The sequence below is a fragment of the Halichoerus grypus genome, chromosome X, assembly GCF_964656455.1.
Source record: "Halichoerus grypus chromosome X, mHalGry1.hap1.1, whole genome shotgun sequence".
NCBI classification, from domain to species: domain Eukaryota; kingdom Metazoa; phylum Chordata; class Mammalia; order Carnivora; family Phocidae; genus Halichoerus; species Halichoerus grypus.
Genome location: NC_135727.1, coordinates 45,279,842 through 45,306,034, shown reverse-complemented (window position 1 = coordinate 45,306,034; position 26,193 = coordinate 45,279,842). Strand labels below are relative to the sequence as shown.

General features: G+C 38.3%; 1 long non-coding RNA gene across 8 annotated transcripts in view; it reads left to right on the top strand.

The window, feature by feature from the left end:
- Nucleotides 1-4,101: 4,101 nt before the first annotated feature.
- The window catches only part of LOC118525249 (uncharacterized), a 98,794-nt gene continuing 76,702 nt past the window's right edge, over nucleotides 4,102-26,193 (top strand). For 6 of the 8 annotated variants that reach the window (XR_013444517.1, XR_013444516.1, XR_013444515.1 and 3 more), the window contains exons 1-5: nucleotides 4,102-4,156; nucleotides 4,777-4,940; nucleotides 7,068-7,143; nucleotides 7,528-7,591; nucleotides 8,821-8,953. This is a non-coding gene — a long non-coding RNA (uncharacterized LOC118525249). The other 2 variants (XR_013444512.1, XR_013444518.1) reach the window with 2 other exon arrangements.

Genomic DNA, 26,193 nt, shown 5'->3' with positions numbered 1-26,193 from the left:
TTGTCCCCTAGAGTTGTCAGATTTAGTAAGTAGACATACATAAAATAGGATGCCTAGGTGAATTTGAATTTCAGACAAACAAAATAATATTGCATGAGACATATTTACACCAGAACGTTTTTATTGTTTATCTGAAATTCAAATTTATCTGAGTTAAATTTAATTTGGCAACCCTACATATGGAAGGCTATGTGGGGTAGAACAAAGATGCTCCAGTCAACAGCCCCAGCCGAGCCCCTATCCCAGCATGGCTCGTCATCCATGTTGAGTGAGCTCTCTTGGATGTCCCAGCTGAGTGGAGCTTCCAGATGACTGCAGCCCCTGGTGACAGACACCAAATAGAGCAGAAAAATACCCAGCTGAGCCCAGTCAACACACAGAATCCTGAGAGAAAAAATGGCTACTGTTTTGGGGGTGATCTGTTAAACAGAAATGGATGTACAAAACATGTGGTTTTGTTGAACTCTCCCTCTTTTTCAGTTTGTTAACATTGGATGAGATAGGGATTCTCTTATCCTTGAAGGCTTAGTAGGATTCTGTTAAAATTTTAGCTATTGTCTGCATGTAGGCTGATGTGCAGATACAGATTTTTTTTAGCATTTCCTCAATTCCTTCTTGTAGAAAACTCCATGGGAAATTTTCACAATATATGATTTTCATCTTACTCTTGGGATTTAGAATCTAATTCCAATCCCCCTCTATAAGATGAGCCTCCTTGTCAATAATGCCTGGCAAATGACTAAGATGCTGTTGCTAAAAACTTCAATGAGCAACATGGAAAGCCATATTCTCAGAAGATTCCCTGGTGAGTATTAAAACAGAACAAGGCACAGAGCTAGAACAAACAATCCTAAAATTTGTATGGAACCACAAAAGACCCCAAATAGCCAAAGCAATTCTGAAAAAAGAAAAAAAAACTGGAGGCATCATGATTCCAGATTTCAAGCTATATTACAAAGCTGTAGTCATCAAGACAGTATGGTACTGGCACAAAAACAGACACATGGATCAATGGAACAGAATAAAGAACCCATAAATGGACCCACAACTACATGGTCAACTAGTCTTCAACAAAGCAGGAAAGAATATCCAATGGAAAAAAAACAGTCTCTTCAACAAATGGTGTCGGGTAAACTGGACAGCAACATGCAGAAGAATGAAACTGGGCCACTTTCTTACACCATACACAAAAATAAATTCAAAATGGATAAAAGACCTAAATGTGAGGCAGGAAACCATCAAAATCCTAGAGGAGAACACAGGCAGAAACCTCTTTGACCTTGGCCATAGCAACTTCTTACTAGACATGTCACCAAAAGCAAGGGAAACAAAAGCAAAAATGAACTATTGGGACTTCATCAAGATAAAAAGCTTCTGCACAGTGAATGAAGCAATCAACAAAACTAAAAGGCAACCAACAGAAGGGGAGAAGATATTTGCAAACAACATATCTGATAAAGGGTTAGCATACAAAATCCATAAAGAACTTACCAAACTCAACACCCAAAAAACAAATAACCCAGTTAAGAAATGGGCAGAAGACACGAATGGACAATTTTCCAAAGAAGACATCCAGATGACTAACAGACAGATGAAAAGATGCTCAACATCACTTATCATCAGGGAAATACAAATCAAAACCATGATGAGATACCACCTCACACCTGCCAGAATGTCTAAAATTAACAACACAAGAAACAACAGATGTTGGTGAGGATGCAGAGAGAGGGGAACCCTCTTACACTGGTGGGGGGGCTACAAACTAGTGCAGCCACTCTGGAAAAACAGTATAGAGATTCCTCAAAAAGTTAAAAATAGGGGTGCCTGGGTGACTCAGTTGGTTAAGCATCTGCCTTCAGCTCAGGTCATGATCTTGGGGTCCTGGGATCGAGCCCCACGTTGGGCTCTCTGCTCAGCGGGGAGTCTGTTTCTCCCTCTCCCTCTGTGATATCTCTTGCTCTTGCTCTCTCCCAAATAAATAAAAATAAAATCTTAAAAAGAGTTATATGCAACTGATAAATTATTGAACACTACATCTGAAATAATATGTTGGCTAATTGAATTTAAATAAAAAATTTTTTAAAAAGTTAAAAATAGAACTACCCTACGATCTAGAAATTGTACTACTAGGTATTTACTGAAAGGATACAGATTCCAAGGGGTACGTGCACCCCAATGTTCATAGCAGCATTATCAACAATAGTCCAACTATGGAAAGAGCCCAAATGTCCATTGACTGATGAATGGATAAAGAAGAAGTAGTGTGTGTATGTATATATACATATATATATATACACACATATATATGTATATATAGATAAAATATACATGAATTATATACTTTATATATACATTATATACGTATATATGTATATTATATACATTATATATGTGTATATAGTATATATATACATGAATATTACTCAGCCATCAAAAAGAATTCACATTTGCAATGATGTGAATGGAGCTAGAGTGGATTATTCTAAGTGAAATAAGTCAGTCAGAGAAAGACAAATACCATATGATCTCACTCATATGTGGAATTTAAGAAAGAAAACAGATGAATACATGGGAAGGAGGAAAAGAAAAAAAGGAGAGAGGGAAACAAGCTATAAGAGACTCTTAACAATAGAGAACAAACTGAGGGTTGATGGAGGGAAGTGAGTGGGGGATGGGCTAGATGGGTGATGGGTGTTAAAGAGAGCACTTGATATGATGAGCACTGGGTATGTAAGTGATGAATCACTGAATTCTACTCCAGAAACCAATATTGCACTGTATGTTAACTAAAATTTAAATAAAAAATAAAACAGAACCAGCAATATTTATACACTTGGAGAAGTATTCCTCAAAGAAGGTGTCCTGAAACACTTTCTCTGGCTACAAGGATGGCTTTGCAAAGAAACTTCTTTCTTGGATAAACTTGGACATGGCTCTTTCACCAGATACTCATTGCAGACCTTGGCCTTTGTGACTATCTCAATGCAACACTGTGGGATGGCTAAATCTGTCCAACTCTGGGGTTTATTAATAGGAAATGCTTTGCCTGCAGATTCTAAGCCCTTTCTCTAATATAACTTTTATAAGAAAGTTGATATATTGTTCTCCTTATTCTTTTTTCATATTTTTAGCTGGTTTAGAGTTCAGATATGGAGCAGGGATGTATGTGGATGGGACCTTAAAAGCCCAAGCATTTTGGAGCAAGATCATAGGAACGTCTGAGAGCCAGCAAGACACAGAAAGGGGAGAAGAGCAGGGGGTCAATTGTGAGACCCACCCCTGAGGGTAGAGCAGAACTTTGCTCCATAAGGGCAACTTACCACCAGGGGTTTGAAGGGGGAAGACCTGTTATACAGAGAGGCTAGAAGTATTTTGGTTATGTATGGATGCCCCTCCATATGGAAGAAGTTATCAGGAATGAATGATCAGAATTCTCCAGTACAAACCAATGTATTGTTCAATTGACTAAGTCTGCCTGCTAAATTACTATAATATTCTAAGCCGGCTTCCTTGAAATAATTTCCAAATTGCTTAAATTACACCTTTTGTGTATGTATCTGGTCATTCAGTCACATGATTATAGACAATCTTTTAGTTTTCTGCCACAGATGGTTAACTGCTTAGCATGGCGAGTAACTTTACATGTTCACCCTCCCAGGGCTAGCTCATCTCCAAGAACCCCAAGATACCTCCCTAGGGTGTGCGTGCTGATACTACTCCCCTACTGCGTCTTTAAAGCAAACTCTACATCAAAAACAAATGATGTACTATATGCTGGCTAATTGAACATAATAATAAAAAAATAATAATTAAAAAAAAACCCTGCTAAATAAAGTCTCAACAACTCAAAAGAAAAAAAAAAAACAAACAAAATTCCTCACGACAGGAACATTCTTTGTTCCACCAACTTGGGCAGAGTTCCGACAACTGCCTATTTCAGTCTAGAGCCTCTAATTCCTATGCTTTGTCCTGTGGTGGCCCGAAGAGCGAAGGTGTTTTACGTTCAGCGAGATTCCCGGGGGTGGGTGAGTCTTGCGGAGGCATTTCCGGAGTGGAGGAGAAGCCTGCGCTTTGCAGTTGCCATAGAAACCTGACGTCATGCGGCGACCGTGACGAATTTTTCATGGAGACAGACTTGCCCTCGCAATGAGAGCAGGTACCGCCCTCAGATGTTTGGGACCCAGCTGAGGGTGGGGGGGTCCTCGCCTTGGGGGCTGAACCGCCCGGGAGTGTGAGGAGACAAAGGAATCCAGGTCCAACTCTTTTCCGCTTTGGGGCTCGTTGCCCCGGCTGTCTCATAGGTAAAGCCCCTGGGGTCCTGCCCAGCTCCAGTGAGTGTGGGTCTTGCTCCAGGGGTGTCCTGGAGCTGCTTTCCTCAAAAGGCGGGGGCTAGGGAGGGAAGACAGGTAAAATGATTCTGTGCCCCAGCTTCCCAGTCTGTACAATGGAGATGAGAATACTTCATCCACAGGATCGCTGAGAACGTTCAGCGATACAACTGAGCAAGCCCAGAGCCCTGTGGTTACTGGGGGGTCATGAATGCCTGTATGAATTTAGGCCATTTCTCACTCCTTTTCAATTTTATTGTTAGGAGATAGACAAGCAAAGGAGGAGAAAAGGGCCCTCGTGAGAAGCCCATTAAAACATGTGGTTGTTATGACAACCACCCAGTTGTATCAGTGTCATTGTCAGTAACCTAGTGCCTAGCATGGTACGGGGGCACGTAGTTACACCAGTAAAGCATAGTGATAGTTGGATCTGTCTCTTCCTGTGCAGCTCTCCTTACCAGTGGCCCAGCTCCAATCAGGTGCCTGAAGGAGGCAGGTTCTGAGGACTTGAGTCCTGATGGCTGCTGAAGCTTCTACTCCAGATTCAAGGGCAGCAGTCCTCAGGAGACCCCAACACTTCACATTCCTGGTGCAATATGACGCCTGGATCAAGTGAGTGCATAGATCTGAACAAAAGCATGTTGTGGAATAGCTCCTGTGAGGTTCACAAACTAGCCTAGAAGTAGAGAAGCTACTTTGATCTGATCATGAGAGAAGAGGTTTAGCACGTGGAATGTCATTTCTTCAGCAGCCACATGGTTTGTAGTAGCCCTTGAGGCCCATCTTGGAGAAGTCTTTTGTCTGAAAGCACTGAATTGTCCAGCTTGAGGAAGGAATGTGATCTTTTAACATGCATTTGGAGTAAATATACCTAAGTTGTTCTCCCTGGGTAAATATTCAGTGATTCTCATGTTTCACTCAGATGGGTGTTGAAAAATGCATTTGATTAGAAAGTCTTCCTAGCAATTTGAGAATGTAATATAGATTGAGAATGTAATATAGTTCCCTGGCTGCTACATTTTTATTCATTTTATAATGAAATACTTAAGAAGCCAGAAATTTTCCAAATATTAGTTAAGCATGTCAGTTATAAGAATTTATATATTTTTTAAATACTTCAGAGTGTTTTATTATTATGTATTTATTATATCCAGCCATATCTGCTATAATAACCAAGTATTCTTAAATATGGTTATGTTTACTTTCCCGGTATATAACAGTTTCAGTTCCTTATTACTTGGCCTCCACGCCCCCCCACCCGCCCCACTATGTATACCCAACAAGCACTGATCTTCTCTTACTATAGATTAGTTTTCATGTCCTAGAATTTTATTTAAATGGAATCATAAAGGTTTTTTTTTTGGCTTTTGGTTTTGGCCTGGCTTCTTTCATTGAGCCTATTTGTTTAGATTTACCCATTTTTTTTGTATATATAAATAGTTCATTCTTTTTTAATTGATGAGTAGAATCCTATTATACAGATATACTACAACTTGCTTGAAATTTGTTGCTTTAAAAAAAATCAAAGCTCCTATGAACATTTTGTATACATTTTTACATGGATATGAGCTTTCTTTCTCTAGTATTTCCCCCAGGGTAAATACTTAAGAGTGCAGTGGCTGGGTCACATGGTAGATTTAAGATTAACATTGTTAAGAAACTACCAAACTGGTTGTACCATTTTTTCTTTGCCACCAGCATTGTATGTGAATTACATCCTCCACAACCCTGCCAATGCTTGGTATGGTCAATCTTTTTAATTATAGCCGTTCTCATGGGGATGTAGTGGTATCAAATTATAGTTTTAATTTACAATTCCCTTATGATGTTGAGCATATTTTTATGTGCTTATTTGCTATTTCTATATGTTTGGTGAGGTGTTTATTCATTTGGTGAAGTGTCTACATGTTTGGTGAAGTGTCTATTCTCTATTTATTGTAGTGTTTTTTTTTTTCTAATTGACTTTCTATATAGATTTTTTATATTCTAGATACAGGTACTTTGTCAGATATGTAATTTGCAAGTATCTTCTCCCACTTAGTGCCTCATTTTTTCATTCTCTTCACAGTGTCTTAAGAAGAGCATTTTTTAACTTGGAGGAAGTCCAATTTATGTATTAGTTCACTTATAGATTGTAGTTTTGGTATCTCTTCTATGAAACCTTCACCTAACTCAAGATCACAAGGACTCTTTCCTATGTTTCTTCTAGAAGACTGTCAGCTTTAGGATATATATTTAGGTCTGTGATCCATTTTGAGTGGACTTTTATATGTAGTGTGATACATGGGTCACAATTGATATTTGTGTATATGATATCCACTTGTTTCAGCACCATTTGTTGATAAGACTCCCATTTCTCCACTGAATTGCTTTTGCCCCTTTTCCAAAAATCAGTTGTCCATATGTGTGTGGGTCTATTTCTGGACTCTATTCTTTTTAATCTACTTGTCTACCTTGATTCCAATACCACACTGTCTTGATTACGGTAGGTTTCTGAGTCTTAAAATCCGTAAGTGTTCATCCTCCAATTTGATTCTTTTTCGGAATTGTTTTTCATGGTCTAGATCCTCTGCGTTTCCATATAAACTTCAGAATTGGCCTGCCAATTTCTTTAAAAATATTTGCTAGGATTTTTATTGGATTGCATTGAATACGTGGATCTATATTTAGGGAGAAGTGACACTGAAATAATACTGAATCTTCCAACCCACAAAGACACTTGTCTCTCCATTTATTTAGGTCTTCTTTAATTTTTCTGAGCAATGTTTTGAAGTGTTTAGTGAACAGGCTTTGCACATCTGTGGACAGATGATCTGTAAGTATTTCATACTTTTTGATATTATTGTAAAAGGCATTGTTTTGTAAATATAATTCCCAAGTATTATATTTTCACCAAACTGTCAGCAGCCAAATGTTTAATAATAGCTGTTGCCGGATGTTTTTTGTTGAAAGCACAGACTACTCTAAGATGAAAAAGCTACCTGATGGATAACAAGCATTTGACTGTGTTTCTATGTCAGCTTTTTAACGTTATTGGCAATGTACTGAAACTAGGGAGAAAAATGTCACAGAGAAAATTCTACAGGTCATCTCCAGAAAAATCAGTCACTAAAAGAAAATAGTTATAGTAGCTTTCAACTTTATATGTGTGGTTAGAATTGAACCAGTTGAATAGTGGGGTTTTCCTTTTTTTCCTTAGAATTGATGAATTCTGCGTTCTTGAGTGGTGAGACAGAGGAAGGAGAGACCATGTACATATATGAGTATGTATGTTTGTATGTATGTGTATATTGTGGAAGCTGCCAGGAATCTTTTTTGTGAGGAATACTTCAGGTTAATTACTTTACTGTGGTCATGTCAGTCGTGTTCACTTCCTAACACATAATAGGAAGCAAATCACAGTGGTTGTTTTTTTCCACCTTCATTTGGCCAGCCTGGTTACCATGGTGACTCAGTGACTGCTGTGGTATCTGGTGGAGATTGAGCATTGTTTTGTAATTCTAGCCTGAATCCCTTACTAGGATCATGGTTGTCAAGTGTTGCTTTTCTAATTTCCTCATTCCTTCCAGGTTTATTAATTGAAATTTGGCTGGAGGTAGGGCTTTCTCTTCTCCCTGTTTATTTGTTTTTTTTTTTAATTTATATCAGTATGACTCATAGATTCCTATTTTGCAAAAAGAGTTACCATCTGATGCTATAATTATTTTTTTTATGCTCAAATGTCTCAGAATTGGCCAATGGAAGCCCCTTCAAGTTGACTTGTGTCTCTTCGACACTTTCTTAGAATTTTTTCTTTCTTTTTTTTTTTTAAAGATTTTATTTATTTATTTGACAGAGAGAGAGAGGGAGAGAGAAAGCGAGTACAAGCAGGGGGAGCGGCAGGCAGAGGGAGAAGCAGACTCTCTGCTGAGCAGGGAGCCTGATGTGGGACTCGATCATGACTTGAGCCAAAGGCAGACGCTTAACTGACTGAGCCACCCAGGAGCCCCTAGAATTCTTTCAACATTTACTTTGTTCCCTGAGGCTATCTTTTAATCTGTAGAAAGAAAATTATGATGCCCAACTCAGCATCACTTTGAGGAACTGAAGAGAAAATAACAACCTACAGCATGTGGCGTCTAGTAGGTCCTCAGTGAATGCTATTTCTCCATTCCAATTTTGCCTCCTTCATTCTGTCAAGGCAGTGTTTCTGACATGAACATCATAGCATGAGTACCGGAGACAATACTTGGACATGGAGCAGCAAGCAGGGATGAGCACACATTTCCATGATGTGAGAGCTTCATTGTCACTGCTGTGTATGGGAGGGGGCTGTGGGATGGAGCTGGGGAAGAGGCACAGCATCATTGGACAGCTTCCAGTGACCTGAGTGGGGACAGGCAAGCACATGCTCACCCATTGCCCCTGTGTTTCATGTGCTCTCCCTTTCTCTCACTTTATTCTTTATTCCATGTGCTGTCTGATCCCCTGACTCTCCTGGCTAATGGAGCAGCAGACAAGGCTGTGGACTCTGAGCCCCTGAAATAGGAGCCGATAGAGAAGAACGAAGTGTGATGTTGAGTGTGCTAGACTGGGTCCTAGAACAAGAGTGAAGAGATTAAGATCCTATCATTGGGACCATTTAGGTAAGTTACTACCCTTCCTTCAATGTCTTCTATACAACAGGATAACAATACCCAATTCTCCCAATCACCTGGGAATATTGCATGTTGTAAGTGTGATCCCATGGGGGGAAGCAATCTGTGGTCATAGGTGGGAGGGAAGGACCAGTGTACTTTTGAGTAATTATATTAACAGACACACCCCAGATACCATTGAACTCTGGTAGTCAAGAGATTAATGGTACACAAATGTCAGATGCTTAGGTCAGGATTTCTCCAACTGTAGTCCTCAGAGTTCATCAAAAACAGGAAGGTAGAATGGGAGGGGTTTACATTTTGAATAATATCTCCAGTTGTTTCTGGTACTCATCTAAGTTTAAAAAGTCCTGCTGTGAATTTGCAGCAAACTCTTCTTATAATTTTTAATCCTTTGATGTCTAATTTCCTTGTCAACTTCTTCTGAAACTCAGCTTTAAATATCTGTGTCTGCTTCTGTGTGTCAAATAGGTAACAATTCCTTCATGTAAGTCATATTTATTCAGAGATTTACATGTGAAACACTGAACTAGTCACTAGGACACAGCACAGAACAAGATAGGCAGGGTCCCTGGCAATAAACAGGTAAACAAATCAATAAGCAGGACAATTTCATATGGGAATGAGTGCTTTAAAGAAAATAAATGAATCCATTTAATAGGAAATGATGGGGACAGGGATTATTATGGATGGGTTATCCGTGAAGTTCTTTCTCAGGAAGTGACATGAGTTGAGTCCTAAACAGCAAGAGGAAACCAGGCCTGGGCTGGCCCTTTGGTTTGTGATGTGCATGCCACAAGTTGTTCCAGGAGCAGATGATGAGCTTGAGTGGCAAGAGCTTGGCAGACAAAGTGCTGATGGTCAGAGATGAGGTCAAAGGGCAGACAGGAGCCACATCACTTGGGCCATGTAAGGAAATTAGAGTCATTCTAACGGTGGAGGGTTACAGTATGGGAGTTACATGATCTGATTCATGTGCTCACAAGGTGACTCGGGCTGCTGTGATGAGAATGGACTAGACAGTGACAAGATGGCTGTGGGGATAACCATTAGGAGAATCTTGCAGTAGTCTAGGAGAGGGATGAGGGTGGATTGGCCCAGTGCTGCCACAGTGTGCAAAGGACAGGGGTGGTCTTGGACAAGACATGTTGGCAACAGGACAGGTGGGACCTGCAGTGACTGTGGGTGGGGGTATGTGATGATAAGGCAGAATCAAGGATGAGCCCTTGGCTTTTTGTTCAGCCAAGTGCAGAAATGGTGGTGCTATTTCCTGACATCAGTTGTTCCAAGCGCTTTTGAGATGTTCTCATGATAATTAGTTAGGTATCCAACAGTGGTTATTGTGAAAGTGATTTACAAGATGCAGCATTTGATGAGTAGGATTCAGTGGTAAAAACTATTATGCTTTATTAAACACACATACAAACTATAAAACTATACAAATCTCATATTGTATTTGTTTAAAGTAGCTAACATTTTTGAGCTTTTATTGTGTACCTAGCAGTGTTCTAAGTACTTTTGTGTATTAACTCAATTCACAAAACAACCCATGAGGTAGGGGTGATTGTGTTCTCCATTTTATAGAAGAGGAAACTGAAGGACAGGTTCTTTCAATCTCCTAAGATCACAGAGATCCAGGTATCCTGACATCTTTGCAGTAGAATTTTTTAAATAATAGGATTCTGGACTATTTATCCTTGTAAAGACCAAACACAAAGCAATATTTATTTAAAAATGTGTCTTCTACAGTACTGCATAATCCCAATTTTATACATGAGGCAACTGAGTGACTGTAAGGTAAAGTAAAAGTATTCAGACTCACACAGAACTAGGATTTGGATGTGGTCTGTCTCCAGAAGCCACATTCCTAACCAGTACACTTAGAAGAAGAAAAAGACATTTGTTGCACTACATCAGCCTACGATGGGTGATGTTAGGTCAGGGCCATCTGTATCTCTTTGGGTGGAAACTATGCTTCAGTAGGCATTTGCATTGTACCAGATGGTATTTATTTAAGAAAAACAAAAAGGTAATAATTATAGAAACAAAAGGGTGTCATAGATGAACAAAGCTAGACCCTGGTTAAAGTGGTAAGGACAGATTTTAATCAGTAATATACTTTTGCAACAGGGAAGAGTTGAATGTGAACTCATCACCAATTTGTACAGAGGTGACTGAGCATTTTAAAGGGAGTATAAGGGAATAGGGAGTGTAGTAAGTAGGGGCTCAGTAGAGTCAAGGAAATGAAAAATTACAAAAATAAGGAAGTGGGTTTGCTAACTGGCCTTTATTCAGGTTAGATTTCTACTCTCCCACAGATGCTGGAGGCAGGGGCCCTATCTTCAGGTGTTGGCTGGGACAAATAGTAAATTGTTCTGGCAGCCTTGAGTTTTCTCAGGCAATCACTTTAAGAGGATTTAGGGTCATCTTAGGGATGTAGCTTTGAGCTGTTAGAAACTAACAAACTGAGGGTTGCTGGAGTGGAGGGGGGTGGGAAGGATGGGGTGGCTGGGTGATGGACATTGGGGAGGGTATGTGCTATGGTGAATTATGTAAGACTGATGAATCACAGACCTGTACCCCTGAAACAAATAATACATAATATGTTAATAAAGAAAAAAAACTATGGTAGTGTTTAGTTCAAGACTTAACTGGCCAGGGTTGAGGTGTAGTCAAGAAAAGGGCTAAGAGGAGTCTGTCTAGAGTTTGGCCCAGGAGAAAATCTTTATCAAGGGTAATAATTATATAAAGAGGAATAATCACGATAGTTACTATGCATTAGACAAATTGGCTGTTAAAATAATTCCTTGGACTTTCATGGTAAATATTTTTTCCTCTTATGAGCTCCAAGTGCTTTTCAGATGAGAATCACATTGCTCTGTGCTCTAGGCTTTGTTGGATGGACGGCAGGGCTGATTTGACCCCTTTTGAAAGGTGAAGCTAGAGGAGGTGTGGTGACTTACCCAAGGTCACCTAGAGTTAGTAGGTTGGGTTGGCCTATGGGGCCAAGTTTGTCTCCTGTCTGGTACTCAGTTTTCTGTACATCAGACATAGCTCTGTCCTTGTTCCTATGTGCAGTGAATCACTCTAAGGGCTCAAAGGATACGTGCTTCTTTAAAGTTAACCTGTGAGGGGGCGCCTGGGTGGCTCAGTTGGTTAAGCGACTGCCTTCGGCTCAGGTCATGATCCTGGAGTCCCGGGATCGAGTCCCACATCGGGCTCCCTGCTTGGCGGGGAGTCTGCTTCTCCCTCTGACCCTCCTTCCTCTCATGCTCTCTGTCTCTCATTCTCTCTCTCACAAATAAATAAAATCTTAAAAAATAAATAAATAAATAAAATAAAGTTAACCTGTGAGTAAAAAAATAAAAGTAAAAAGTAAAAAATTAAGTTAACCTGCAAGTAATATACAAGGACACTTAGTCTCTTCAAATAAAAAGAAATAGGGTATTGATTATCCTCTCCTTCCCTAATCTCTATTGGGAGATTAGAAGAAAAATTCCTGGAATCTTGCATGCAGCGTGTACTCTTTTGTGACTGGCATCTTTCAGTCAACATAATGTGTATTTACATTATCATTGTCCATAGTTGTAAATTGTTCATTCTCATTGAGGTATAGTAAGAGGTACATTATGTGGATATTTCATAATGTATCTATCTGTTTGGAGAATTTACATATTTTTACATTTTTGATTTATTTTGAGTAATGGTACTATGAATGCTCTTTTATGTATTTTTTGATAGACATATATATTTTCATTTCTCTTGGACATATACTAAAGAAAGGCATTTCTAAGTCATACGTTGAGATCAGTAGACACTGCCAAGCAGTTTTTCAAGTGGTTGTTCCGATCTGTGTTCCTACCAACAGTATGTTGTGAGTTCTACTTTTTCCAAATTCTTGACAACACTTGGTATTTTCCATCTTTTTCATTTTTGTTGTTCTGGTGGGCATGTAGTGGTATGTCACTGTGGCTTTAACTTCAATTTCTCTGTCATAAATTTTCTTTAACTCTCTCTGAAGTGTTTAGTTTCTTTTAATCTAAAGAAGGTCCATTTTTTAACCTTCTGATTTATTTGCTGAAAAAACTAGATCTTTTTTCCTGTGGAATTTAAATTTGGGGTTTTGCTAATTATATCCTTATTATATAATTTATTATGTTCCTCTGGCCCTTCTATTGTCTTTAAATTGATAATTAGGTTTAGAGGCTTATTTAGATTCAGGTTTTTTGGCACAAGTACCTTAGATGTGGTGTTGTTTAGTTCTATAGTATTACACCATGAAGCTCATTTTGTCTAGTTGTCTCCTGTTGTGACATTAAGATTCATCACTGAGTTCTGAGTTAGCCTGATCCACTGATTATAAAATTTCCCATGTGCTTTTCATCTCATGTTTTATGCAATCTGTGAAGATTGTTGCCCGGGTCTACATTTCATTAAAGGCTGCAAAAAAGTGATATTCTAATTCTGATTTTGCTTGCATTCATTAGCTAAAATTCTTTTATTAAAGAAACTTAACCTCATCAACTTTTAGGTTGTGCTAAACTTGGTTTGCATAGGAAGGGAAGGATGAATGTGTAATTCTTTCACAGTATTTCCACTTTTCAAAATAATGATTTGTTTTACTAAAATCCTCCAAAGGTGAACAGTGAGTTTGTTTTATTTTGTTTTGCTTTTTGTTAGAGTGTCATCATGAACTCAAAGATCTTTATATTTGATGTTTTAATCCATTGTGGTCATTAATCATTTTGATGTTCAAAATGTTTTATGTTTGGCCAGTGAAGTTCCTTCAGATTGGCTTCTGAGTCTTTTTAATATGCTTTCTGGCAGGATAGTTTGATCCATAATTCATGATAGAATTCCTACCCCAGACCTGGAATCAGCCATTTCTCTAAGGAAGCCTGGTTCTTTTGAGTGGGACGTGACTTTAGAGGATTCAGTCAGGGTACTAGAGGTGCTCATTGCTACTTGGTTAGCCATTGTTTCTTGACCTTTTCAATGCATGTAGCCTGTAAATACTTATTATATATATATATAACTATATATATAACTATATATAAATATATATATAACTATATATATAAATATATATATAACTATATATATATATATGTAACTTTTAAATGGACGTTATTTTTTAAAGCAGTTTTAGGCACAAAACAAAATTGAGTGGAAAGTATAGAGATTTCCCATGTGTGCCATGCTCTGCACATGCATAGCCTCTCCCATTATCAAACTGCTACATTTGTTTTAATTGATCAATCTATTTTAACACATCATTATCACCCAAAGTCCATAGTTTATGGTTTATTATGGTTCATTCTTGGTGTTGTGCATTTTATGGGTTTGGAAAAATGTATCTACCATTATAGTATTATACAGAGTACTTTCATTGCCCTAAAAATCCTCTGTGCTTCCCCAATTCATCCCTCTCCCCTTTCTAACCCCTGGCAATCACTGATCTTTTTACTGTCACCATGTTTTGCCTTTTTCAAAATGTCATATAGTTGGAATCATACAGTATATAGCTTTTACAGATTGGCTTCTTTCACCTAATAACATGCAGTTATGGTTCCTTCATGTCTTAATAGCTTGATGGTTCATTACTTGTTATCACTGATAATATTCCATTGTCTGGATGTATCACAGTTTACTTGTCAATTTATTTAGTAAAGGACATCTTGGATGCTTCCAGATTTTGGTAAGTATAAATAAAGCTACTATAAACATTCATGTGCAGATTTTTGTGAGGGCATAACTTTTCAACTCCTTTGAGTACATGCCGGGGAGCATGATTGTTGGATTGCATGGTAAGAGGATGTTTAGTTTTATAAGAAACTGCCAAACTGTCTTTGAAAGTGGCCATACTATTTTGTATTCTTACTGCCAATAAATGAGAATTCTTATTGCACTATATCCTTGGCATCATTTGGTGTTGTCAGTGTTCTGGATTTTGGTCATTCTAATAGGTGTGTAGGGGTATCTTGTTTTAATTTGCATTTCTTTGATGATATATGATATGGAGCATCTTTTCACATGCTTACTTTAACCTGTATATCTTCTTGGGTGAGGTGTTTGTTAAGGTCTTTGGCCCATTTTTTAACTGGGTTGCTTGTTTTCTTATTGTTAAATTTTAAGAGTTCTTTTTGTATTTTGGATTAACAGTCCTTTATTAGATGTGTCTTCTACAAAAATTTTCTCCAACTCTGTGGCTTGTCTTCTCATTCTTTTGAGGTTGTCTTTTTTAGAGAAGAAGATTTTCATTTGAATGAAATCCAGCTTGTCAATTATTTCTTCATGGATCATGCTTTTGGTGTCGAATCTAAAGTTATCATCAGGGGCTCCTGGGTGGCTCAGTTCGTTAAACGTCTGCCTTCAGCTCAGGTCATGATTCCAGGGTCCTGGGATCGAGCCCCATATTGGGCTCCCTGCTCAGTGGGCAGCCTGCTTCTCCCTCTCCTCCCTGCTTGTGTTCTTCCCCTATGATCTTCTGTTTTGTTTCTTAAATTCTATATATGAATGAAATCATATGATAATTGTCTTTCTCTGATTGACTTCTTTCACTTAGCATAATACCCTCTAGTTCCATTGTTGTAAATGGTAAGATTTCATTTTTTGATGGCTGAATAATATTCCGTTGTATATGTATACACTCTCTCTCTCTCTTAAATTCTATGTATGAATGAAATCATATGATAATTGTCTTTCTCTGATTGACTTCTTTCGCTTAGCATAATACCCTCTAATTCCATCCACGTTGTTGCAAATGGTAATATTTCATTTTTTGATGGCTGAATAGTATTCCATTGTATATGTATACACTCTCTCTTTCTATATATATATATACACATTTTGATTTCAGCTGGATTAGATTTTAGTTCTTTTATTTCTCTAGTAAGGGATTCTGTAGTGTCTTCTATGCTTTTTTCAAGCCCAGCTAGTATCTTTATAATTGTTGTTTTGAATTCTTGTTCAGACATCTTACTTTTATGTCCATATTGATTAAATCCCTGGCAGTGAGTACTTCTTCCTGTTTTTCCTTTTGAGGTGAGTTTTTCCATCTTGTCAATATGTCCAGAAAAGAATAGATGAGAGAGAGAGAGAGAGAGAGAATACAAAAATAGCAACAACAGGGGCACCTGGGTGGCTCAGTCATTAAGCATCTGCCTTCGGCTCAGGTCATGATCCCAGGGTCCTGGGATCGAGCCCCGCATCGGGCTCCCTGCTCAGCGGGAAGCCTGAGAATCGCTCAACAGGCCCCTCCCCCAGAAGACCAGCAGGAACATCAGGCTAATACCAAGTTTACCGATCATAGAGAACTGCAAAACTCCAGTTCTTGGGGAAAACACTATATAGCATTTGTGGTTTTTTCTTAATATTCTGTAGTCTTTCAGTTTTATATTTCTTTTTCCTTTTCAGCTATTTTATCAATTCTTTTTTGAAGTCTTTTAATTTTCATTTTTACATTTATGTTTTATATATATTTTTTTTATTTTTGGCTTCCTTTCATTGCATTCAATTTTATTTTTGTATATATATGTTTTTCTTTCTTTCCTATTTTGGGATCTAGTTTCTTCTAACAAACAGACCAAAATGCACCCAGGATCTAGTTTATTGTTGTGTTCTGTTCTACTTCTTGTTTGATTTTTCTCTTATCGTCTCTTTGGTTTCTGTTTTCTTCTGTTTTGTTTGTATCTTTCAGGTGTTGTTGTTGCTATTTTTTTTCCAAAGATTTTATTTATTTATTTGACAGAGAGAGACACAGCGAGAGAGGGAACACAAGCAGGGAGAGTGGGAGAGGGAGAAGCAGGCTTCCCGCTGAGCAGGGAGCCCGATGCGGGGCTCGATCTCAGGACCCTGGGATCATGACCTGAGCCGAAGGCAGATGCTTAATGACTGAGCCACCCAGGTGCCCCTGTTGTTGCTATTTTCAGTGAGCCCTCACAGAAAAGCAGTCAATCACTCTTGTCTCCCTGGTTTCCGTCAGAACTCTGTGTTCACTCAGCCTATGACTGAGCATCTTTATCTCAGGCACGTGACCCTGTTTCGATTCTCCAAACTTTATGGACTCTTGTGGTGGGCACCTGCACTCTGGGGAGGGAAGGGGTTCTTGCCGATGTTCTGTCTCTTTTCTGGGCCTCTGCTCAGACAGTGGTCGCCCAACTGTGTAGTAGTTCACGGTTTATGGCAACACCAAGCAGAAAGCCATCACCTGGACTCACTATTTTCAGCTGGTTTCCCTGCTCCAAATGCTGGGGACACTGCTGCAGTCAGGCACCCCCATTCTTTTTGCAACCCCAGGGATCCTGAGACCACACTGTCCCACCTGGAATTCCGCCCCGCTTTGCCACCTGAGCACCTTTCAGGCAGACTTCTAGAAGTTCCGATTTTGCACTCCGCTGCTTATAATACTTTACAGTACCTGGCTTACGGAGGCTCGCCCCCCACCCCTGCAGTTTATCTTCCAATATATTGCCTCAGATTCACTTCTCCACACCTCCTACAAAAAGTGGTCATTTTTCTATTTGTAGAATTGCAGCAATTCTTTTCTCAGTTCTCCAGTTGATTTCGTAGGTGTTCAGAATGATTTGATAACTATCCAGCTGAATTCCAGGGACCACACAAAATTAGGGTCCCCTACTCCTCCACCATCTTAACTCCTCCAATTTTATTGGTCTTTTCAAAGAACCAGCTTTTGATTTCATTGATTTTCTCTATTGATTTCTTGTTTTTAATTTCATTGATTTCTGCTTTAAATTTTATTATTTTTTTCTTTTATTTTAGATTTAATTTGCTCTATTTTCTCTAGTTTTCTAAGGTAAAAGCTTAGATTATTGACTTTAGATCTTCTTTTGAATATATGCATTCACTACTATAAATTTCTCTCTATTTACTGATTTCATTGTAGCCCACAAATCTTGGTAAGTTGTAATTTTTGTTTAGTTCAAAATTTCTCTTGAGATTTATTCTTTGACTCATGCATCATTTAGAAATGTGTTGTTTAATCTCCAAGTGTTGTGGTATTTTCCAGCTATCTTTCTTCTTATTGATTTCTAGTTCAGTTCCATTGTGGTCTGAGAGCAGACATTGTATGATTTCTGTCATTTAAACTTTGTTCAGTGTGTTTTATGGCCCAGACTGTGATGTATCTGGGTGAATGTTACATGTTGAGTTTAAGAATGCATACCATGCTGTTAGATGAAGTAGTCTATAGATGTCCATTATATTCAGTTGATTGATGGTGCTGTTGAGCTAAACTATAATTTTACTAATTTTTTGCCTGCTAGATCTGTCAATTTTTGATAGAGGGCCGTTGAAGTGTCCAACTATAATAGATTTATCTATTTCTCCTTGAAGTTTTATCAGTTTTTGTTGTATATATTTTGACAGTATTTTGTTAGGCACATACATGTTAAGAATCATTATGTCTTCTTGGAGAACTGATTCCTATATAATTATATGATGCCATTTTTTATCCCTGATAACTTTCTTTACTCTGATGTCTACTCTAATAATATAACTACTCCTGCTTTCTTTTGATTAGTGTTAGTATGGTATATCTTTCTCCGTCCATTTACTTAAAAATTTTTTTTTATTGAAGTACAGTTGACATACAATATTATATTGGTTTCAGGTATAAAACATAGTGATTTGACCATTATATACATTACAAAATGCTCACTGCAAGAAGAATAGTTATCATCTGTCACCATACAGAATTATTACAATATTATTGATTATATTCTGTAACTGTACTTTTCATCCCCCTGACTTATTTATTTTATAACTGGAAGCTCGTACCTCTATCCCCTTCACCTATTTTGCCCATCCCCCCATCCTCCTCCTCTGTGGCAAATGCCAGTTTGTTCTCTGTGTGTATGAGTCTATTTCTATTTTTATGTTTGCTTTGTTTTTTGGATTCCAACCATAAGTAAAATCATATGGTATTTATCTTTTTCAGTCTGACCTATTTCACTTAGCATAATATCCTCTACTTCCATCCATGTTGTCATGGATGGCAAGATTTCATTCTTTTTTTTATGTCTGAGTAATATTCCATTGCGTGCATGCAGACACACACACACACACACACACACACACGCAAACACACATACATACTACAACTTTTTTATCCATTCATCTATCAGTGGATACTTAAGTTGCTTCCATATCTTGGCTTTTGTAAATAATTCTGCAATAAACATAGGGGTGTCCATCCATTTACTTTTAATCTATATGTGTCATTATATGTAAAGTGGGTTTCTTGTAGATATCATATTGTTGGGTCTTGCTTTTTAGCCCACTCTGATAATCTCTGTCTTTTAATTGGTACATTTAGTGATTATTGATATAGGGTGATTAGCATCTACTATAGTTGGCCCTGTGTTCCATTTATTGCCCTTGTTTTCTATTTCTATTTTTCTCCTACCCTTTTTCTGCATTTTGTACTTTTAATTGAGCATTTTACATGATTCCATTTTCTCTTCTTTCTGAGAGTGTATCAATTATACTTTTTTAAAGATTTTTTTAAAAAGTAATCTCTACACCCAATGTGGGGCTCAAACTCACAACCCCAAGATCAAGAGTTATAAGCCCTACTGACTGAACCAGCCAGGTGCCCCTATCAATTATACTTTTTTAAAAAAGATTTTATTTATTTATTTTAGAGAGAGAGCGAGAGAGTGAGCTGGGGGAGGAGGAGAGGGAGAGAGAATCTCAAGCAGATTCTGCACACGTGGAGTCAGCCACAGGGCTCGATCTCACGACCCTGAGATCATGACCTGAACCAAAATCAAGAACTGGACTCAACTGACTGAGCCACCCAGGCGCCCCTCAATTATACTTTTTATTTTTTTATTTTATTTTTTAAAAGATTATTTATTTATTTGAGAGAGAGAAAGGAACACAAGCAGGGAGGAGGGGCAGAGGGAAAGGGAGAAGCAGGGCCCCTGCTGAGCAGGCAGCCTGATGCGGGGCTGGATCCCAGGTCCCTGGGTTCACGACCTGAGCCAAAGGCAGACACTTAACCGACTGAGTCACCCAGGTGCCCCTCAATTATACTTTTTAAAAAAACTTTGTTAAGTGGTTGTTCTAGAAGTTGTCATATTTATAATTAATCCAATTCTACATTCCAATAACATTATACAGCTTTATGAGTAATGCAAATATTTCATAATAATGAAATAATCCTAATTCCTTGCTCCCATCCTGGTCTTATTGCTGCCATTCATTTTACTTATACACAAGCATAAGTGTATACATAAGCATAGATAATCAAGGACAGTGTTGCTATTATTATTTTGAACAAACTTGTTAGATCAATTAAGAATAAAGAAAAGTTTTTATTTTACCTTCACTCTTCCTTTTCTTCATGTAGATTTGAGTTTTCTACCTACATCATTTTCCCTGTCTCTAAAGAACTTCTAACATTTCTTGCAAGGCAACAAATTCCCTCTTCTTTTTTCCTGAGGAAGTCTTTATTCTGTTTTTGAAGGATAATTTCACAGGGTACAGAATTCTAGGTTGGTAGTTAGTATCTCACATCTCTTTTGGATCTAAGATGAGTTGTTGATTTTTTTTTTTCAATTCATTCAGCTTTTTAACTTTTTAGAATAGTGTGTTAACTTCCAACTTTTCACATGCTGGACCAGAAACCAGAAGTCCCATTTTACATTTTGATGAGAATATATACATCACTGGCTTCCAAAATGGGCTGTTCCTCTATCCCCTTATAGACAATCATTTTTTTTATCAGGTTTTATTTATCCTTTCAGTTTTTAAAAATATAAGGAAATATAACACGTATATTAGTTTTTACCCCTGTTCTTAGGTAAAAGGTGGCATATTCTGCACCAGTGCAGTCCAATAGAAATTTCTGTAGAAATGAAAATGTTCTGTATCTATGTTGCCCAATATGAAACATGGTGAGTGCTAATGAGGAATGGAATTTATTGTGTTGTTTAAATTTGGTTTGTTAAGTTTAAATGCCATGTGTGGCTAGTGGTTACTGCATTGGACAGGAGCAGCTTTACATACTTTTCTATACCTTGTTTTTCACTGAACAGTGTATCCTGGAGATCACTCCATAGCAGTAGAGAAAGGGAGTACTCATTGCTTTTTATAGCTGTATAGTACTCTAGGATGTAGGTATACCTTAAATACCTGTGTATTTTTACTAGATAGCATCAAATCCCCTCTACAGAGATTGTACTGTATCTCCAGCAACGCATCAGAATCCTGCTTCCTCACAGGCTCTCTAAGAGGAACCCTGAGGGGGGGGCGCCTGGGTGCCTCAGTCATTAAGCATCTGTCTTCTGCTCAGGTCATGATCCCAGAGTCCTGGGATCAAGCCCCTCGTAGGGCTCCCAGCTCAGCAGGGAGTCTGCTTCTCCCTCTCCCTCTGCCCCTCTACCCTGTTCATGCTCTCTCTCTCGCTCACTCTCTCTGTCTCAAATAAATAATTTTTTTTAAAAAAAAAAGAGGAACCCTGAGGGAAAGTGAATATGATGTGAGAAATCTATGAAAACTATTTCATAAATCAGGAAAATTAGATGTTTGGACAAGGGTCCTAATCCTTGTCTTTGAGACTCTGGCTCTATTCTTTTCTGTCTCCTGTGGATCTAGGCCCCTCCAACTGAGAGAGGAGGTTTTTTTTTTTAATGTATTTTCCCTTCCTTTTTTTTAAATAATTTTTTTATTATGTTATATTAGTCTTAAGATGAAGCAGAAACTCCATGTTACCTGAGAATACTAGTGGGAAGGACTTGCCTTCAGGGATGAGGCAGGCACAAAACCAGTTCAGAAATCCACCACTCTCATCTAACAAAGGGCTAAAGGAAAGAGTAAAATGTGTAGGTAGTTCTCGCCATGAGAAGAAACAAGACTGACCTTGTTCTTTACTTTCTATGAGTGAGATCTTTGAGGAGAAAGTAGGAGCCTGTTAGTGCTATGCAGGAGGAAGGAGGTGTGGGTTACAAGGTGCGACAGTTTTTCAAGGTTCAAATTCTCACCTCTAAACCACATGATTTCCTGTTTGGATGCTGAATTTCCGGGACTCAGGATGAAAGTTGGACTAAACTTGCTTGGAATGGAGTCCATTTGAGGTCAAGTTTCATCACCCCATGGGGTGAGTGCTAATACCCATCTTGCTGCCTGTGGACATTTCCAATTATGCAGGTCTAGAGATCAAGAGAGACAAGGTGTGGGATACAGATATTGAATTGGACTGACAGTGCCTGGTACAAAGTAAAAACCCAATACACATTAATAAATTAGTGAGATGTAGGAATAAGCAGAACAGGAAACCATGTATATGTCTGCTCAGTATTTTTATAAGCATATGAATTTTTCAAAGAGAATTTGATCACTAAGTACTTATTGTTTCATAATCTGCTTTGAGGAAAACATTTTGTGTCTGATTTTTAAAAAGTATGCCTTTTCATTGGGAAAAAAATAACCTATAGAAAATGGAGAAAGATGCCACCTGGTGATCAGAGTCAGTTGCAGGTGTAAAAGCCTCTTCTAGGGAACCTGGCAAAGGGTGAGGTAATGGGAGAGAGTGAGGGTAGTATATTGATTTTATTGTATAGGCAAAACTTTCTGGAGTTTTCTACACACTGGTGGTAATCCTGCTACATTCTTGCCTGTTGGGAATGAAAGGCTTATGTGCACAGTCTTTCAGCTCCCACTCAGTTACAGTAAGAATGGGCCTTGGGCCTGGAACACTTATTTTCCAAGAGATAAAGAGCCCACATAGCCTGTGCCAGGTTTGTTGCCTTGTGTGGGAATATCTTTCTCTGTTTCAGATTCAGTGAGTACTCGTTTTGCTTAACAGTGTGTGCCAGTGACCCTTAGGCACGGCCCCACCTTTCAGTATTTGTCACATCACCAGTTAATGGTTTAGTTGTTTAAGACATATCAAGCAATATCACAGTGCATTAGAAATTAAAATTATTCTGTCTCTCCTTTCTGTCTTCACCTTCTCCCCCTACATAATACAAATATAGTCACTGTTGATTTATTCATACCTATTCTCCAGACTTTTTTCTCTCTATATAATATACTAACTTATATTTAATCACACATAAATATCTATAAATCCATGTTGAGATATATATTCTTTTGCATAATGAGGCCCATATTCTACATTATTTTTTATATTTTTTTATTGTCTTTATTTTTAAATTTTTTTTAAGTAAGCTCTAGGCCCAGTCTGGGGCTTGAACTCACAACTCCAACATCAAGAGTCACATGCTCTACTGACTGAGCCAGCCAGGCACCCCCTACATTATATTTTTGACTTGTTTGACTGACTAAATATGATTCTTTTTTCATTTTATTTATGTGTGGTGTGTTTCTAAGTATTTGTTGGGGATTTATATTGCTTTTTATGTACATTGTCTTTTTTTCTTATTGAGATATAACTGACATATAACATTATATTAGTTTCAGGTGTACAACATAATAATTCAGTACCTGTATATTTTACAAAATGATCACCACAATAAGTCTAGTTAACGTCGGTTACCACACATAGGTACAAATTTTTTTCTTGTGATGAGAACTTTTAAGATCTACTCTCTTAGCTTCCATGAACAAAATATAATACTGCTTTACACATTTTCACTGCATACATACACAGCTATCTTCCACCTTGATGATTTATTTATGTATACCTAATATGTATATCATGCATAATATATATAAAATATATTTAATATCATATATATTGTTTATTATACATAATTAATTATATAATATAATACATATTATGTAATACTTATATATTATATAATTAATAAATGTATAATGTAATAATATATAATATGTAATGAATATTATAATATGTAATATATATTTACTATATATTATTATTATTTATTATATATATATGATCTAACTTTATATCTATTTATTAAAATTACATGTTGCATATGTCCCTCCTGGCCCTTATACTCAGGGAGTATTGTGAGGAGTTCCAGAAGAAAACTTCATTGATATTGCAGTTCAGTATGTGGTACATCATTCACAATGCCAGTGTTTGCTGCCTTCCCATTCCAATTCTTCTGATCTTTAACAAGGATGTTGTTTCTTAGTCTCAATAGAATTACTATATTTTAGTGAGCATTTGGGAATGTAAGAAGTAGAGAACACCACACACCACACACACACACACACACACACACACACACACACACAAACACGTATTACGTAGGAAATTTGGTGCCATCTGTGTGGTATGCAGTGTAAAGGAGCTGGGCTGGGGAAAGTCCTCACCCTTCACATGGTAATAATTGTATTTTTCCTCTCCTCTATTGGTGCCCTCCTTGTTCACATTAGGACTGCACATAATTGGGTCTGGAACCTATTGGAAGCTCCAGGAAGAGGTGACTGGGGGCTTGGCAGGGAAGAAGACTGCACTGAGAGTCAGGAGCTCTTCCTGGGTCTCAGTACCTGAGCCATCCCAGGATGAGTTCCTTCCCTTGCTTGTGACCTGCACTATGAAGCAGGTGTTCGCTGAGCATCCATCACTCTTTACACCTTCAGTGGCCTGGGGGCTGCAGAGGTCATGGTAATGGTTTCATAGGGTCCTCGTCCTTTTAGAAGTTATAGTGACCTTTGTAGAACCTCCTTAATATATAAAGAGGAGGGAGGGTTCACTGGAGTCGTCAGACACTCCTCAAAGAGGAACTGGGCCTGGCACAGTGGGCAGGAGTTATGGATGATGAATAGGAGGGTGGGGACAGGGAGTCCAAACTGACTGGTGAAGAATGGGGGCCTCCAGGTGAGCAGACAGGGCTCAGAGGTAACTGACTGGACACTCTAGGGGGCTGAGACCACCCTGGTTTAGGATTGATTGGAGATTTTAAAAGGACACATTTGCTTCCATGGGATGCTATGTAGTCCCTTTACACACTGAAATGACACAACTGTTGGTGAGAATATATTTTATATATATTATGCATGATATACATATTAGGTATACATAAAGTGCCCTATATGTCTCACTGGTCCATGGGGGCAGGAAAAAACCAGGAGCACCGACAGTAGTAAAGCTGATTTGATGTTCAGCTCCCTAAACCTTCATTAAAGTAGAAGCAGACATCAAGGGGAAGGATTTACCATTAATGGAACCCCACACTGGCTGGAAATGATACTTTTTCATTTCTCACTGACCCTGGGTCCCATAGAATCCCATGTGTCAGCAAGTTTCTGCCTGCCTCCTGCAGTCGCATAACCAGAACACTCTCTCTGTGCGTTAGCTCTCTCTCCATGCTTTCATTTGTTTCATTTCTGTATCCTCCCAGAGATCACTCGGTGAGGCTTTTCTCCTCCTTTGTTGCCTCAACTCCTTTCATAAGTTCAGTGGGTTATATCAGAGAACCACACAGCTTGGACAAGTTTAAGCAAAATTTAACGTTCACTGTCACTGTCTTTTACATATTGCTTTTGCACACTTATAATTTCTGCAGGGTTAAATGTGGCACCATGACCACAACTGGAGCTGGATTTGTTGACCAAACACCCCCTGATGATTGGGTAACTGTGCTGTGGTAGAAACATGAGCTCTGCATACTTTACACAAAAATGCATTTTGCTATTGTCCATACTACTTGACCTTTTTAAATGTGTTCACATTACCCGAACTTTTAAACTGTGTTCAGTAGACTCTGCACAGGATCTCACCTGGGATGTGGGTTTTTTTCTGGATTTCAGTCATGTTAACTGCATGCACATACACAGTTGGCCCTATCCTGGATTCTTTTTGGGTAGCTTCAGTGTTTTCCCAGGTGGACCCACAGTGCTCTTTCCATTTATCTCTAAATTCATCTTTCTGCCAGCTTACTGAAGGTAGAAATTAACAAACATGCAAAGGATGATTCCTAGGCTGTCCTGAGTCCTTTGACCTTAGAGCAGAAGTATCTAATAACCAGGGAATGGAGCTAATGAAGTAAGATATGTAGTATTTGTACAGTTTGGAACACCTGGAAAGCATTGCATTCCAATAGAGATATTTTTTAAGGAAAGAGAAAAGATCACTGAGGTCAAAGTAACCAAATGTCTTAAGAAGTGATGTTCAGTTCATAACCATCTAGTTAGAATATGGGGAAAAGGTATGCCCTTATCTCAGGATATCTCTCATTCATTTCTTGATTCATACATTCATGAATAATAGGTGCCCCAAACAGTGGTGAGTACCTGCATGCCCAGCACTTTCTGCTGGTGTGGTC